This window comes from Gracilinanus agilis, chromosome 2, assembly GCF_016433145.1.
Source record: "Gracilinanus agilis isolate LMUSP501 chromosome 2, AgileGrace, whole genome shotgun sequence".
Classification (NCBI taxonomy): Eukaryota; Metazoa; Chordata; class Mammalia; order Didelphimorphia; family Didelphidae; genus Gracilinanus; species Gracilinanus agilis.
In genome coordinates, this window is record NC_058131.1 from 722,291,192 (window position 1) to 722,306,499 (window position 15,308).

The 15,308-nt window shown below is 41.8% G+C and overlaps 1 protein-coding gene across 1 annotated transcript in view; it reads right to left on the reverse strand.

Moving 5' to 3' along the window:
• The window catches only part of C2H10orf90 (chromosome 2 C10orf90 homolog), a 293,189-nt gene that overhangs the window by 86,001 nt on the left and 191,880 nt on the right, over nt 1-15,308 (reverse strand). The gene's annotated exons all lie outside the window — the stretch shown is intronic.

The window sequence follows — 15,308 nt, forward strand, 5'->3', positions numbered from 1 at the left end:
AGAAAGAAAGAAAGAAAGAAAGAAAGAAAGAAAGAAAGAAAGAAAGAAAGAAAGAAAGAAAGAAAGAAAGAAAGAAAGAAAGAAAGAAAGAAAGAGGAAGGAAGGAAGGAAGGAAGGAAGGGAAAGGAAGGAAGGAAGAAAAAGAAAAAGAAAGGAAGAAAGAGAGAGAAGGGAGAGAGGGAGAGAAAGGAGGGAGGGAGAGGGGAAGAAAGGAGGGAGAAAGAAAGGAAGAAAGTGGGGAGAGAAAAAGAAGGAAGAATAGAAAGGGAAAAGAGAGTTTTGAAAATACAATGAGGGGCCAGCTGGGTAGCTCAGTGGATTGAGAGTCAGGCCTAGAGACGGGAGGTCCTAGGTTCAAATCCAGCCTCAGACACTTCCCAGCTGTGTGACCCTGGGCAAGTCACTTGACCCCCATTGCCCACTCTTACCACTCTTCCACCTATAAGTCAATACACAGAAGTTAAGGGTTTAAAATAAAAAAAAATACAATGAAAAGCTCAACTGCTCATCTCACCTCTCCCTTTTAGAATCCCTAGTCCCCCTTCAAGGCTCTGCTCCTGGGTCCCCTTCAAAGCTCTTCTCCAGAGTTGCCTCCTACAGGAAGCCTTTCATAATCTGAGTACTTAGCTCCTCTCCCCAGATTTCTTTGCATTCACTCAGTGTGCACTGACGTCTCTGTGTAAAGGTTGATGATTCTTTTTGAAAACAGCAGCCACAAAATGAAGGCTCTTAAAACTCTAACTTAATGAGAACAATCAAAAATGGACTTGGTTCCACTCTGTCCCTGCAGAGTGATTTCCTATCACTAATTAAAGGTTGTACTACAGCCTCTCAGGTTAGAGAGTGGTTTCATCATCTGGGGAAGGGTCAGGCTAGCTGACCTCAGAGTTCTTATCAAACTCAAGGAGTCTATGAGTCTGTGAAATTAGAATTTATTCAATAAATTCTTGTGGTATTAAAAAAAACTCCTAGATTTGTTCACAGCTAATTAACTAAATGGAAACCTCAGAGCAAGACAAAACCATCTAGACTTCAATAAGTCATAGCCCAAACCCTCCCCCACAACTCCTGGGACCATTTACTTCTCAGCCATCAGCACAACTCTTCTTTTGGCATTTCCATTTCTTTACCATCTAGGGTCAGTTAATCTTTTCTAGACTAATCAAACCTTGGCTACCCATTCTACATTCATTCAACTTATTAAACATTTATTAAGCACCTACTATGTGCTAAGTATTGTGTTAAGCCAGACTGACTTTTACATACTATTCCCCCATACACTATATTCCATCTCCAATGTTCTTGACTTTGCCTGGAACACCATCCCTCTTCCCCTCTCCTAGGATCTCTAGCTCCACTCAGTATTTTGCTCTAGTGACAACTCTCATCCTAGACCTTTTGTGATTTCCCTAGTTGTTAATACTCCCAATTCTAATGCTTTGTGTTTACCTTCTTTATATATACAGAATAAGTTGGGGCTAGTCTCAGAGGGAAAGTTGGTAAAGGAAGACAGAAATTTTTTTTTTTTTGTAGAAGGTGAAATTTTAGCTGAGTCTTAGAGGAAGCCAGATAAGCCAAGAAGAAAAGAGATAGAGCAAGAGAATTCCAGGCCTGGGGCACAGCCAGTAAAAATGTTTGTCCAAAGCAAAGCAATAAGGCCAGTGTTATTGGCATGTACACACTGACCATAAGGAGGGAAGATCACATCAGGAACATGAGAGTCCCAGAATGTCATCACATCCTACAGATGGTCTCAAAAAGACCTGGCAAGGGGCATCTTTGGGTTTTGAGTTAAATACATTCTACATAAAAAGGCCAACGTTTTAACAATCATATAAACCTGAGAAATATATTTAGAGGGACTTGTTCAGGTGTTTCAGCCACGTCCCATTCTTTGTAACTCCCATCCCCATTTAGGGTTTTCTTAGCAAAGGTACTGGAGTAGTTTGTCATTTCCTTCTCTAACTCATGTTATAGTTGAGGAAACTGAGGCAGACAGGTGAAATGATTTGCCCAGAGTCATATAGCTAAGAAAGTGTGTGAGGTTGGCTTTGAACTCATGTCTTCTTGACTCCAGGCCCAGCACTCTTATCCATTACACCAACAAGCTGCCTATAGAGAACTTGAATCCAATTCAATTTAAATCAATACACCAAATATTTATTATAAGTGTATTATGTGCCAGGCTCTTAGCCAGGTGTTATCAATTCAAAGAAAAAATTAGCCCCCTCCTCAAGGTACTTACATTCTATCAATAGCTCATAAGCCAGCAAGTAAATACAAAATGTATACAAAGCAATTTCAAGAAAAAGAATGTATTGATAAATGGAGAACTCAGTTATGGCCTCACATAGGATGTGGCAGTTGAGCTGTACCTGGAAAGAATCCAAGGATTCTATGAATTGTGACCTTTTTCTTTCTTTTTGCCTTGTTTTTCTTTCTCTTTTTTCTTTTTGACCTTTTTCAATAACAGATTTTCTCATTTATAAAGCAAGGGAGTTTGACCAGATGACCTCCGAAGTACCTTTCTGTCTCTAAATCCCTTTGTCCTATGATTAAGTGAGTAGCCTGGAAGAACAAGGGCAGCAGAGGCTAGGCTTGATTCCATGATGCCATCCATTCCTTCCTGTACAAGTTGTACCCTGAAGCTTAGATTTCCCTTATTCCCAGAATATTCCACTTGGAGGGGACCTACGTAATGAGCAAATGACACTCTCTCAAATGGCCTGAGAGCCCCCCAAGGCATATTCCAAGAGGAAATTCAGATTTCTTTTAGGGAAAAATGAGAAGAGAGGGCAGTCTGGTTGTGGAGATCACTCGCCACATTCTATCACAAGCCAACATCCCTGATGGATGGTGCAGGCCAGTATTGTGAGCTCTGCAGACAGGACAGCATCATTTCCTGGGGCCATTAATTATAGCCAGCTGCTGCTATTGTAGTATCTCGGAATAGATGAGGAATAGCACTGCCCCGGGTCCCTAGCCAGGTGGACCTCTCTACAGCTGCTGGGAAATGTGCTCCCAGGAAAAACAGGTGGGAATGACAAATGTGTGCTTTTTCAGAGTCCTTAGTTCAAAGCCACCTGTGTGGTATGGAATGAGGAAAGAATAATTCAGAACAATCTATAATACATGATGTTTCATGTCTAGGGCCATCTAGAGCAACACGTCTGCCAGCTGAAGTCACATAAAAACAATTCCTCTTCTTGTGCTATTGGGCATCTGGTTGGCATGTTCAGAACAAGAATGGTACCAGCTGGTCATTGCCAAGAGTCTCAGGTTAGGTGTATTGCCTATAAAGCAGGTGTGTCCCAGAAAGAAAATGTCTTTCATCAGGATTCAGACCAACACACACACACACACACACACACACACACACACACACACACACACACCAGCCTTAGATTCAGGCTTCTCTTCTCAGCAACAACTTCTACTGAGTTACAGAGACTCGGATGTGGGGGTTCATGTCCTAATAGCTCATCATCCCATTTAGACATCCCTTTTCATTCCTTTCCCCACGGATCATAGATCTGAAATCCTGTGGGTTCATGAGAAAAGGCAGAAATTACTCTTGGGAAAAATTATTTCTGCTATGAAACAGAGAGGGCCTAAGAAGTGCTCATCCAAAGGGAAGTGACACGAATCTCTAAGACTAAGGGCCCTTCCTTAAGAGAGAATGGGTCCAAGGATGAGATGAGACAGCTCAAGAAAGATGAAATGGAAATGATTAAACTCCATGTGGGAAAAGACTCTCCATAACTAACAATGAGAGAAATGCAAATTGTATCACTGAAGTTCCATCTTGCAACCAGAAAATTGGTGAAAATGATAAAAAAAATTGCAATCAACCAGTGCTGCAGGGGATTATGGGCAATACACTGCTGCAACACTGACCAAGCTGTCTGTTGATTGGACTAATTATTCTAGGCTTTAGTTTCCTCATCTGTAAAAGGAAGGGGTTGGACAAGATCATCTTCCATGCTGCTAATGAAGAGATATTCCCAAAGCCCAAGTCTGACCCAAGTCACCGCCCCCTCCTCTTCTCCCTTCTCTCACATATACACAATAATTTCCTGGGGCTCCCTATTGCTGCTATGAGGTATTACAATCTCCTCTGTCTTCAAACAAAGATTAGACTCCACCAATCTGTGTGCCCAGCTCTGGGGACACAGTGACAAAATTAGGACAGCTTTTTCCCTCAGGGAGTTTACAATCCACTGGGGGAGAGAATTGGTAAGTATTGGGGTGTGTGCAAAGTCACTGCAAGTGGGGAGACTTTGGTGGGGAGGCACTAGCAGCTGGGGTTGGGGGAAGATCAGGGAAAGTTTCTCACCAGCGATAATACTTGAGCTAAGAGATAAAGGAGACTGAAGTGAGGAGCAAGCACATTCCAGGCCTGGAGCCTAGCCTGTCCAGACATAGAAATGGTTAAGATGTTGTAGGAGACAGCTAGAAGGTTTCATTGGCTGGACCAAAGAGAAAAGCAGTAATGTCGTAGCTAGATTAAGGAAGACTTTGATGGTCAAACAGAGGGGATTGTAGGTAATCCAAGAGTCAAGAGGAAGCCATTAGAGCTGATCGAGCATGGGTACAATGGCATGGGCAGACCTGTACTTTAGAAATGCCATTTTGGCAGTAGGGTAAGGGATGGATTAAAAAGGAGGGGGAAAACCAAGCAAGAGTTAGAGAAAATTACAAAATGTAAATTAAATGGTTTTGATTATATTAAACTAAAATGCTTTTGTACAAACAAAAACAATGTAGTCAAAATCAGAAGGGAAACAACAAATTGGGAAAAAATCTTTATAACGAAAAACTCTGATGGGTCTAATTACTCAAATATACAAGGAGTTAAAGCAATTGTATAAAAAATCAAGCCATTCTCCAATTGATAAATGGGCAAGAGACATGAATAGGCAATTTTCAGGTAAAGAAATCAAAAGTATCAATAAGTACATGAGAAAGTGTTCCAAATCTCTAATAATTAGAGAAATGCAAATCAAAACAACTCTGAGGTATCACCTCACACCCAGCAGATTGGCTAAAATGAAAGAAGGGGAGAGCAATGAATGTTGGAGGAGATGTGGCAAAATTGGGACATTAATACATTGCTGGTGGAGTTGTGAACTGATCCAGCCATTCTGGCTGGCAATTTGGAATCATGCTCAAAGGGCTATAAAAAAATGCCTGCCCTTTGATCCAGCCATACCATTGTTGGGTTTGTACCCCAAAGAGATCATAGATAAACAGACTTGTACGAAAATATTTATAGCTGCGCTTTTTGTGGTGGCAACAAACTGGAAAAGGAGGGTATGCCCTTCAATTGGGGAATGGCTGAACAAACTGTGGTATATGTGGGTGATGGAATACTATTGTGCTAAAAGGAATAATAAACTGGAGGAGTTCCAGGCGAACTGGAGAGACCTCCAGGAACTGATGCAGAGCGAAAGGAGCAGAACCAGAAGAACATTGTACACAGAGACTGATATACTGTGGTAAAATCGAATGTAATGGACCTCTGTACCAGCAGCAATGCAATGACCCAGGACAATTCTGAGGGATTTATGGTAATGAACGCTACCCACATTCAGAGGAAGAACTGCAGGAGAGGAAACATATAAGAAAAGCAACTGCTTGAACGCATGGGTCGGGGTGGACATGACTGAGGGTGTGGACTGGAAACTACCACACCAATGCAACCACCAACAATTTGGAAATTGGTCTTGATCAAGGACACATGACAAAACCAGTGGAAATGTGCATTGGCCATGGGTGGGGGGAGTGCGGGGGGTGAAGGGGAAAGTAGGAGCATGAATCATGTAACCATGTTAAAAATGATTATTAATAAATGTTTAAATTAAAAAAAAGGAGGGGGATTAGAATTAAGAAAAGCAATTAAGAGGATGTGGCAAGAGGAGAAGGGTGATGATGGGCTGAACTAGGCTGATGGCCACTGAGGTCTCTTCTAACTCTGAGATTCTGTGAAAACAGTATGGATTTGTGGGAGAAAAGTGAGTAAATTATTTATTCTCAGTGATCCTGCTATTAGTCATACATCAAGAAATATCCTATCTATAACAAAATATCCATAATTTCATTTTCTATAGTAGCAAAATAAAACTGAAAAGGAAATGGGAGTCCAAATTAAGGAATGGTTAAACAAACTGTGACATATAAAATTCATGGTAGATTATTATGACACATAAATTGACTATGGAGAATTCAGAGAAATGTGGGAAGATCTGCATGAATTGATGCAAAATGGAGTATGAAGAGAGTAATATGCAGAAAGACTTTTGTAACAAAAATGATGACATCAAAAGTAATCAGATTCTGATGGGTAACATGAACAATTTCATCCCTCTCTATTAAGACATAAGTGAGGGATTACTTACACAAAGTCATCAACAAGCAGATAGTTATCAGATCTACTTTTGTCCAGCCCTCCCCTCCCCTCCTGATCTCCACTGCCTATTAGACACCTCTAATTGGATGAACTATCAATATCTCACATACAACATGTCCAAGACGGAACTCATTATCTTTCCTCCCAAAACCCTACCCCCCCTTCCTCCTTCCAAGCTCCCACCATCCTTCCAGTCACCCCTGCTCACAACCAAAGTGCCATCTGTGTCTCCTTACTGTCTCTCAACCTTCATATCTATTAAGTCCAAGTCGATTTTATCTTTGTGACATCTCTCAATGATGTCCCCTTCTCTCCTCTGACACTGATACCATGCCAGTGCAGGCCTTATCATATCACACTTAGCCTAATGTAATAGCTTGTTCTTGTGTTCCCTGGCTCAGATCTCTCCCCATTCCAATTCATTCTCCAATCAAATGCCAAAATAGTCTTCCTACACTTTAGCTCTCACTAGGGTATCCTCCATTCATTGAACTCCATCAACTGCCTCGTCTCCAGGAAAAAATAGAAAATCCTCTGGCTCTTAAAGCCCTTCACAACCTGACCCCTTCCCACCTCTTCTGTCTTCTTACACCTCCCTCTCTTCCAAGAACTCTCCACCCACCTTGGCCTTCTTGTTGCTCCTTTCCTACAACAGGATGCTCCATCTTCTGACTGATACTTTTGTTGGCTATCCCCGGTGTCTGAAACTCTGAAACTCCCTCCTCACTCTGCCTCCTGGCTTCCTTGATCATCCTTCGAGTCTTAGCTAAATCTCAACCTTCTGTAAACAGAGTCTTAATTGTTCTCCCTTGATATTAGTGTCTTCCTTGTGTTGATTATCTCTAATTTATCCTTCATACATAACTGGTTTGCACATCACTATTTTCATGTTACCTCTCCCATTAGACTGTGAGCTCCTTGAGGGCAAGGACTTTGCCACCTTGTTAGCACAGGGTTTGGCACCTAGTTGAATGCTTTAATAAATGACTGTTGACTTAAATCATTTATTAAGTGTCTATTCTTGGCCAGGCACTGTCCTAAGTGCTGGAGGGTTCCCTGAGCTGAAAAAATCTCCAGTGTTCCCCAGAGATTAGTTGTATATATTAAATATATGCTTCTAAATTATATTCAAACAAACCTTTCTCCAGTCACTGATTGGGCTCTAACTAAGAAAGCAGAGTGAGGGATATACACCATCAGATATTCTCTTTATGTTGGATGGCTTTGCTCTGTGTATATGTGTGTGTGTGTGTGTGTGTGTGTGTGTGTGTGTGTGTGTGTGCTGTTGTTATTGTAGTTACAATGAAAACCTCAATAATGGGGTGGGCTAGGAAGGGTCCTATGACATGATCAATATGGTATAAAAATACAAGGCAACGGTATACATTTTTTTAAAGTAGTAGCATATTTGTGACTTGTGCTCAGTTTTCTATGTGCGTGTGTGTGTGTGAAGACATTCTGGAGCAGTAGCACTGAACATACAGATGCCTGATTCTCTGTTTCCTCTTATGTAAGATGAATTAGATTGGTCTGAATGGGCCTCAAAGGTTCCTTTTATCTCTACATCTATGACCTCTGACCAGCCATCTCTTCCTGATTATTTAATATACATGAATTCTAGAACATTTTCTTGGAATTCCACCCTTCCCTCTAGCTCTTCTGATTTAAATATTTGGGATCTCCTTAATTCTTCCTCTTAGCTAACAAATTGACTCTCTTCTTCTTGGTTCTCTGCCATCACCTCCTCTCAGGATCTCAGTGACCAGCTCTGTTGCCTTCCTCCCCCTTCTGGTCTCTACCTCCTCCAATCCAGGCCTTGCCTATGGCACAGCCACATTCTGTCCCCAACAACCCAGATTTTCTTATACAACTTGCCAACTCAAGAACCTCTAGGGTCTCTAGCTTCACTGTTCAATGCCCTTTTCTACTGGAGACCCTTCCTTGTTGTCTGGTTGACTGGTGCTAGCCTGCTGAACCATTCCTTTCTCTGAGGGACTCTCACCTCCTTCAGCTTGTGCCCCAGTGGCTGTCTCAGTTTTTTAGAGCTTTGTCCATATTGTTTCTAACTTGTTTCCCACTGATGTATCTTGTATCTCCAAATAGGGAAGATCCTTGAAGGTAGGGCCAGCCCAATGTCTTAGACATAGAGCAGACACTTAGCTAAATTCTTCCCATGCCTCCTCTCCAAAGTCTGTCTGAACTTGGTACTTCTTCACTTTACTGTTTGTTTCTTTATCAAGCATTTGGGGATTTCCTACACACTACATTCATTTCCTAATGTAGTTCTACTCCCACAGAAGTCTCCTTTACAATACATAAAAGGCCACTAGACAACTGGAACAGTCACTTACTTTGGATGATAGCACAGAGAGACTTAGACATCATCCACAGGCACCCACCTTACTATAGGAAGAGGCGAAGAGTAGGTTTCATGAGCTATCTTCCATCAATTCGACTTTTCTCAAAAGCTCTCTTGAATATCACCTTCTCCTTTCTTACAGTTCATTGTGTAGGTCAAAGTTATGCAGATGGTGAGGGTTCTCTTCATCCCTGGCCCCCCTTCCAGCTTGTCCTTCATGAAGGATTGCCAACCACTAGGGTGAAAGTCATCCTTTAATCACCAATCACTATTGATTGAAAAAATCTCAATTTTCTAGCATTTACAACTGAGACTGTGCCCATTTCTACCCATTTCCTTCATTCTCTCCATGCTTCCTCCTCCTTTATTTGGCTGACACGAGTGAATAAACCATCCACTCTTAGCAGTAGTTAGAACACACAAAATACTGACAAGTCATGGGTGGTTTGACTAATATTACAAAGAAGAGCCAGTATCCTAGAGGAAATTCCCATTTACTTATACATGAAAAAGTTTTTTTCATAAAAGATCTGAGAGTCTGTGTTAGGACTATTTTAAAAGGCTAAAAAAGGGCACAAAAAATTATCAAAATGTATTAAAAATCATGCAAGTAAAAATTTAAAAAACCCTTTCAGCATATACATATTTTATCTTATTTTCCCTCAGCTCAATTTGATTTTATCACCTGGCAGACGACATATATTACACACAAGATCAGGTCTCCAGTCTACCAGGAGGAAAGGGAGCCCAAATGAAGGGTTAAAACAATCATTACCATCAGGTATGACTGAAAAACAGTTTTCCTCTTCTTTCCTATGACCTACCTTATTACAAGAAATCATACATGGCAATACAGAGTTCCTTGGTGAAAAGTGTTTCAGGTGGAAGCTGGAAAATAATGAATAGGAAGCTTAAGAAAAGGGTTACAAGGGTATTTGGAGGATATTAAAAGCATGCAAGAGCATAAAGCCTGGGCTTTGTTAGGTCATCAGAGGTGTGTCTGGTTCACAACTTCTCTGGGTATCCTGGACACAGTGGAGTAACCCAGAGAGGACAGAGAAGCAGAAAACCTACCTGAGCAGACCAAAACTCTGGCATTCAGGATCATTGACAGATAAATACAGGTTGTCCTTCAGATCTAAAATGCCCTCTCCTTGCCTCTACCTTTAGAACTTTCCTACAAAGCTTAGCTTAGGTGCCACTGCCTATACATGGTCTTTCCTCACATCCCCTGCTCTCTCCTTCTGGAAATGGCTACATATTACTTTGTACATATTTAGTGGAGAATATGGGGTGTTCAGGGAGGACTAGCACCTGTGTAGGGGCTTGTCAAGCCCTTTTTAAGGGTTGCTTTGCCTTTCACCCAATCACCCATGGCTCCAAGAAACAAAAGCATGTGCAGTGGCCACATCCCCAATAAAACAATCTCAGCAGAAAGGCTAAACTAGGTTGAGGGCAACCAACAGGTTTCAAACTCTTTGGTGAGTTGGGAGGTATCCAGCCCAAGCATGTGGGAATGAAGAGATGAGAATAATTCATTCCAGTGGTCACAAAGGACTTTGAAGTAGGTACTATGATATGCTTAGAGCTTGGTCAAGACATAGAAGATGCCAAGATCATCCACACTGATGCATTGCTGGTGGAGTTATGAATTAATCCGACCATTATGGATGGCAATTTGGACTATGACCAAAGGGCTTTAAAAGACTGTCTTCCCTTTGAGCCAGCCATACCACTGCTGGGTTTGTACCCCAAAGAGATCATAAGGAAAAAGACAAGTACAAAAATATTTATAGTCGCGCTCTTTGTGGTGGCAAAAAACTAGAAAACGAGGGTATGCCTTTCAAATGGGGAATGGCTGAACAATTTATAGTATCTGTTGGTGATGGAATACTATTGTGCTGAAAGGAATAATGAACTGGAGGAATTCCATGTGAACTGGAACGACCTCCAGGAAGTGATGCAAAGTGAAAGGAGCAGAACCAGAAGAACACTGTACACAGAGACTGATATATTGTAGCACAACTGAATGTAGTTAACTGACTTTGCTACTAGCAGCAGCAATGATCTGGGACAACTCTGCGGGTCTTATGAAAAAGAACACTACCCACATTCAGAGGAAGAACTATGGCAGTAGAAACACAGAAGAAAAACAACTGCCTGATCACAAGGGTTGATGTGGATATGATTGGGGATGTAGACACTAAAACAACCACCCCAGGGCAACTATTAACAATATGGAAATAGGTCTTAATTGTGACACATGTAAAAACCAGTGGAAATGTGTGTTGGCTACAGAGGGTGGGAGGTGGAGGGGAGAGTAAGAACATGAATCATGTAATCATGGAAAGTTTTTCTAAAAATATAAATAAACAAATAAAAAGTAAAAAGAATGGGAAAACCAAAGGGATGTCCATCAATGGAGGAATTGTTAAATAAAATTGTGGATAGGATTTTAATGGGATACTATTTTGCCATATGAAATGACAAATAAGATGATCACAAAAAAATCTGGAAATACTTATCTGAACTCATGCAAAGTGAAGTGAGCAGAACCAGGACAACATTTTACAAAGTAACAACACTAATGTATGATGATCAAATTTGAATGACTTAACTATTATCACCAAAGCAAGGATCCAGGCCAGCTCCAAGGGATTCATGATGAAAAAGAATAGTTGCTACCACAGAAGGAACATAGGGAGTCCAAATACACATTGAAACATACTTTTCTTGATATCTTATTGTTTGCCTTCTCAATGTGTGTGAGGGAGGCTGGATGGAAGGAGAGAATTTGGAACTCAAAATTAAAAAAAGAATGTTGAAAATAAATAAATGATTGAAAAAGAATGGCTATCCTTACCTGATAAGGGAATTTCTTTGCCAGTCATTCCCTACCCTGTTAAGATCACAGACTCAGTCTGAATAAATAAAATCCTTAAAAAATGTATCATAATATCAGCAATAAATCATCCTGTAAGATGTCCCAAGGCCTTCCTTTCATGACAATCTTGTGGTATAGGAAGCTGCCCCCTCTCTAGATCTTTAAGGCTTCAAAAGTTCTCTCTATGGACATGGGTTCATTAGAGTCTTACTACCAGTCTGGGAAATCTACCCTTCAGCTATTCCTGAATTCATGTCTTACAGATGAGGATACTGAGGTTCACAGACATTTCCTGATAAATCCATCCATTCATCCATCAGCATTTGAGTAAGTGCCCACTCTGTGTCCATTGATGTCCAAGGTACACAGGACACAGGGAGAGAAATGAACCAATTCCTCCTCATGAGAGCTTGGGTTCAAATGGGAGACAAGTGAGGACAAAGGTAGTCTCTGCCACATAAAGTGAATAAATCCAATTACATCCGAAATAGTTAAAGACAAGGTAGTTTGAGAGGGAGCACATGGGAGGATCAGGAAGGATAAGAGAGATTCTGTGAGGCAGAGATAAGATGGAAGGGCAATCCAGGCATGGAGTATGATCAGTGACATCTCTGTGATGGGAGAAAGCAGATGGAGGATCATGTCTGAGGGAGAAAGAGGCCAGTTTACATCCAAGAGAATGGGAGGGAGAGTAGTGTCTAAAGAGACAGGAAAGGCAGGTAAGGGTCAGTTTATAGAGAGCTTTCAAAGTCAAACAGAGGAGTTTGTAGTTTATTTGAAAGGCAACAGGAAGCCACAGGAGTTGGTAGGGGAGTCCCATGGTCCAATGGTAGAGACCTGAGGAATTTTGGCAATTGGATGTTGCATGACTAGAATGGGAAGAAACTTGTGTCATGGAGACCAATGAGAAGATTGTTGTTCAATAAGGCACACATGCTGAGGTCTGTCCTCGGGTAGTAGCTGTGTGGTTAAGGGGGCTGGTGTTTGCCGTGTGCCTCGACTGCTGCTGAGGCTGCTTCTCTTCCAGGATGGCTAATGAGGAGCCACGGGAGGGAGCCCTAATTTGTCTACCATCACCAGGGAATAAGTGTCTGCCGCAGGATCGACTATGGAGAAACCTGCAGAGATCTTTGAGAAATGATATAAAATGAAGGGCAGAAGGAAGAAAGGAAGGACACACGGCTGGGGGTCAGATAGAAAAAAACCCAACTGAACAAGAATCGGTGGACACGATCCTGAAGAGGTCTTGGCAGGAAGAACTGCAGAAGAGTTTGGATACCGTGCTCGCTGAAATGAAGAGCAATAGAGCGTGATGGAGAGAGAATAAACCTATGAATCAAGAAGTCCTCGGTTCAAACTTGCTGTGTGACCCTGGCCGAATCATTTCAGTTCTCCAAGTTTCAGGAAATGCTTTCAGAATGTAAGTTAGGGAATAATTGTTTCATCAATGGCGCTCAACAATTTTAACTTAGAAGGGACCTCAAAGATGATCTAGTCCAACTCCTTCCTTTGACAAACGAGGAAACTGAGGTCAAAGGAAGTGTGAAGTGGCTCTCCCAATGTCACACCTAGATCCTAGATTTAGAGCTACAAAGAAACTTTGAGAAGCCATTTAGTTCAACCCTCTTTGTTTTTGAAATGAGGTAAATGATGCTCATGGAGGTTAGGGGACTTGGTCAAAGTCACCCGGCTGATAAGTGACAAAGGAAGGATCTGGCAGGACTTTCCTCCAGGAAATTCCCTTCATAGATGAGATTTCAGGTGTTCCCCCACCCTCCTTACTTAAAGAGTAATAAATGAATTAAAATGTACATGGCTACTATACATGGTAGTTTATGTCAATGTTTTAGGTTAAGTTTCTTATAAGACAGATAAAAGATCAGCCTAAGCAAACTGATTAGGAAAGGGAATCTGGAGAAAAGCTGCCTGTTTACGGATGTCGTCCTGCCTGTCCTTTGGCCAGGCTATGGAAGGTTGGGTTGTGTTCATTTCTTGAGATTCTCCCACAGTAAATACGACCTTCATGATTCGCTCTCCTACGACGTGCCTTTTGCAAATTAATTGGGTCAAGCTTAAATAAGCAATAAAAGATGAACAGGATTTATTGGGGGAATTTCTCTCCTCTAATAACTAAGGCAATGCACTTGGTCGGCCCATTTCTCGAGAAATGAGGAGGGGGTGGATTCGCTGGCAAACTGACAACCTCTCCCGTTCCTTTTCTTCCTGGCAATAGGACTACAGCCTTCTGGGGCATTGTCATGGGTGCAATGGAAAAAAACTGGCCGCAGCTTCCCTAAAATGTCTTCAAGCATTCACCACACATACCCTTGTCAAACTTAATTATGTTTTTAAACATTTCTAGGGCATATTATCGTTTCAAAGTGTTTTACAATCATTTTTATTACTTAATAAAGCTTTTAATGGAGAAAAGTTGTACAGTAAAATTATTACGCATATGCAGCTTTTAAATTTTTATTGCTGTTATCTTTACATAATTTTCCCGAGTGGAAGGAGAGGAACTTGTTTTGAGGCCCTCCGAATGCAAAGCTCCCAAACAAGTTTGCAGATGGAAAGCAAGGCAGATGAGTCCCTGCTTGGGGCCTTTGAGGCCATGGACAGAGACGTGCCCCCGGGAAAAGCCAGGATGGCCTTGCTCCAGAGAGAAGAGTACCAGCTGAGTCCCAAAGCCAAGCTCAGGCAGAGCCCCACAGTGCAAGAGAATAGGGAAGCAAAGCCCCAGATGGTTTCTCACTTTTCTGTACTCCCATAAGTGCATTCAAACTTCTTCCCTCCTGGGCATGAAGAGAATCAGGCTTATTTCTCTGACATTATTATTGCAGTCATGACACTAACAAGAAGAAAACCACTCTTATTTCCATCACACTTTAAGGCTTTCAAAGGGCTTTGCCATCAGTTACCCTGGACAGTCCCAACGGGGGGACCTTCCCTCAGAGCCCATCCAATCCTTCTCTGCCTAAGCAGAATATTTCAGCCATTCCCACCCCCCCAAAAAATTCACAGGGTCATAGACTTAGAGTTGGAAGAGATCTGAGAGGCCAATGAGTACTACCTCATTTTACAGAAACAGGAAACTGAGACATAGAGGGATTACATATCACACAGCTCAGGTTCAGACAGCTAGAAAGTGTCCTGGGCAGGATGTCCAGGGTCTTATTTATTCTAACATACTGTCCCTTTAATTCATCACCTGGTGGCCAACCTCCTTTTGACCAATTATTGAACATCATCAAGCCAGTTCTTGGATAAAAGGCATCCACTCCTTTGCCACAGCCAAATGCCAAGCTTTTCCATATTGGTAAGCTTTGTCAGCTCTTATTGGCATCATTTCTGGGAACCCAGGTCTACTTCCAACCCTGAGATATGATGAGGGAGAAAATCAGAGAAAATCAGGGAAAATCAGGGGAAAATGAGAGAAAGTTGAAATCAATGATTTCAGAAGAAGAAGGAAGAGGAGAAGGAGAAGAGGAAGGAGGAGGAGGAGAAGGAGAAGAAGAAGGAGGAAGAGGAGGAGAAGGAGAAGGCGGAAGAGGAGGAGAAAGAGAAGGAGGAGGAGGAGAAGAAGAAAAAGGAGAAGGAAAGGAGAAGGAGGAGAAGGAGGAGAAGGAGGAGGAGGAGGAGAAGAAGAAGAAGAAGAA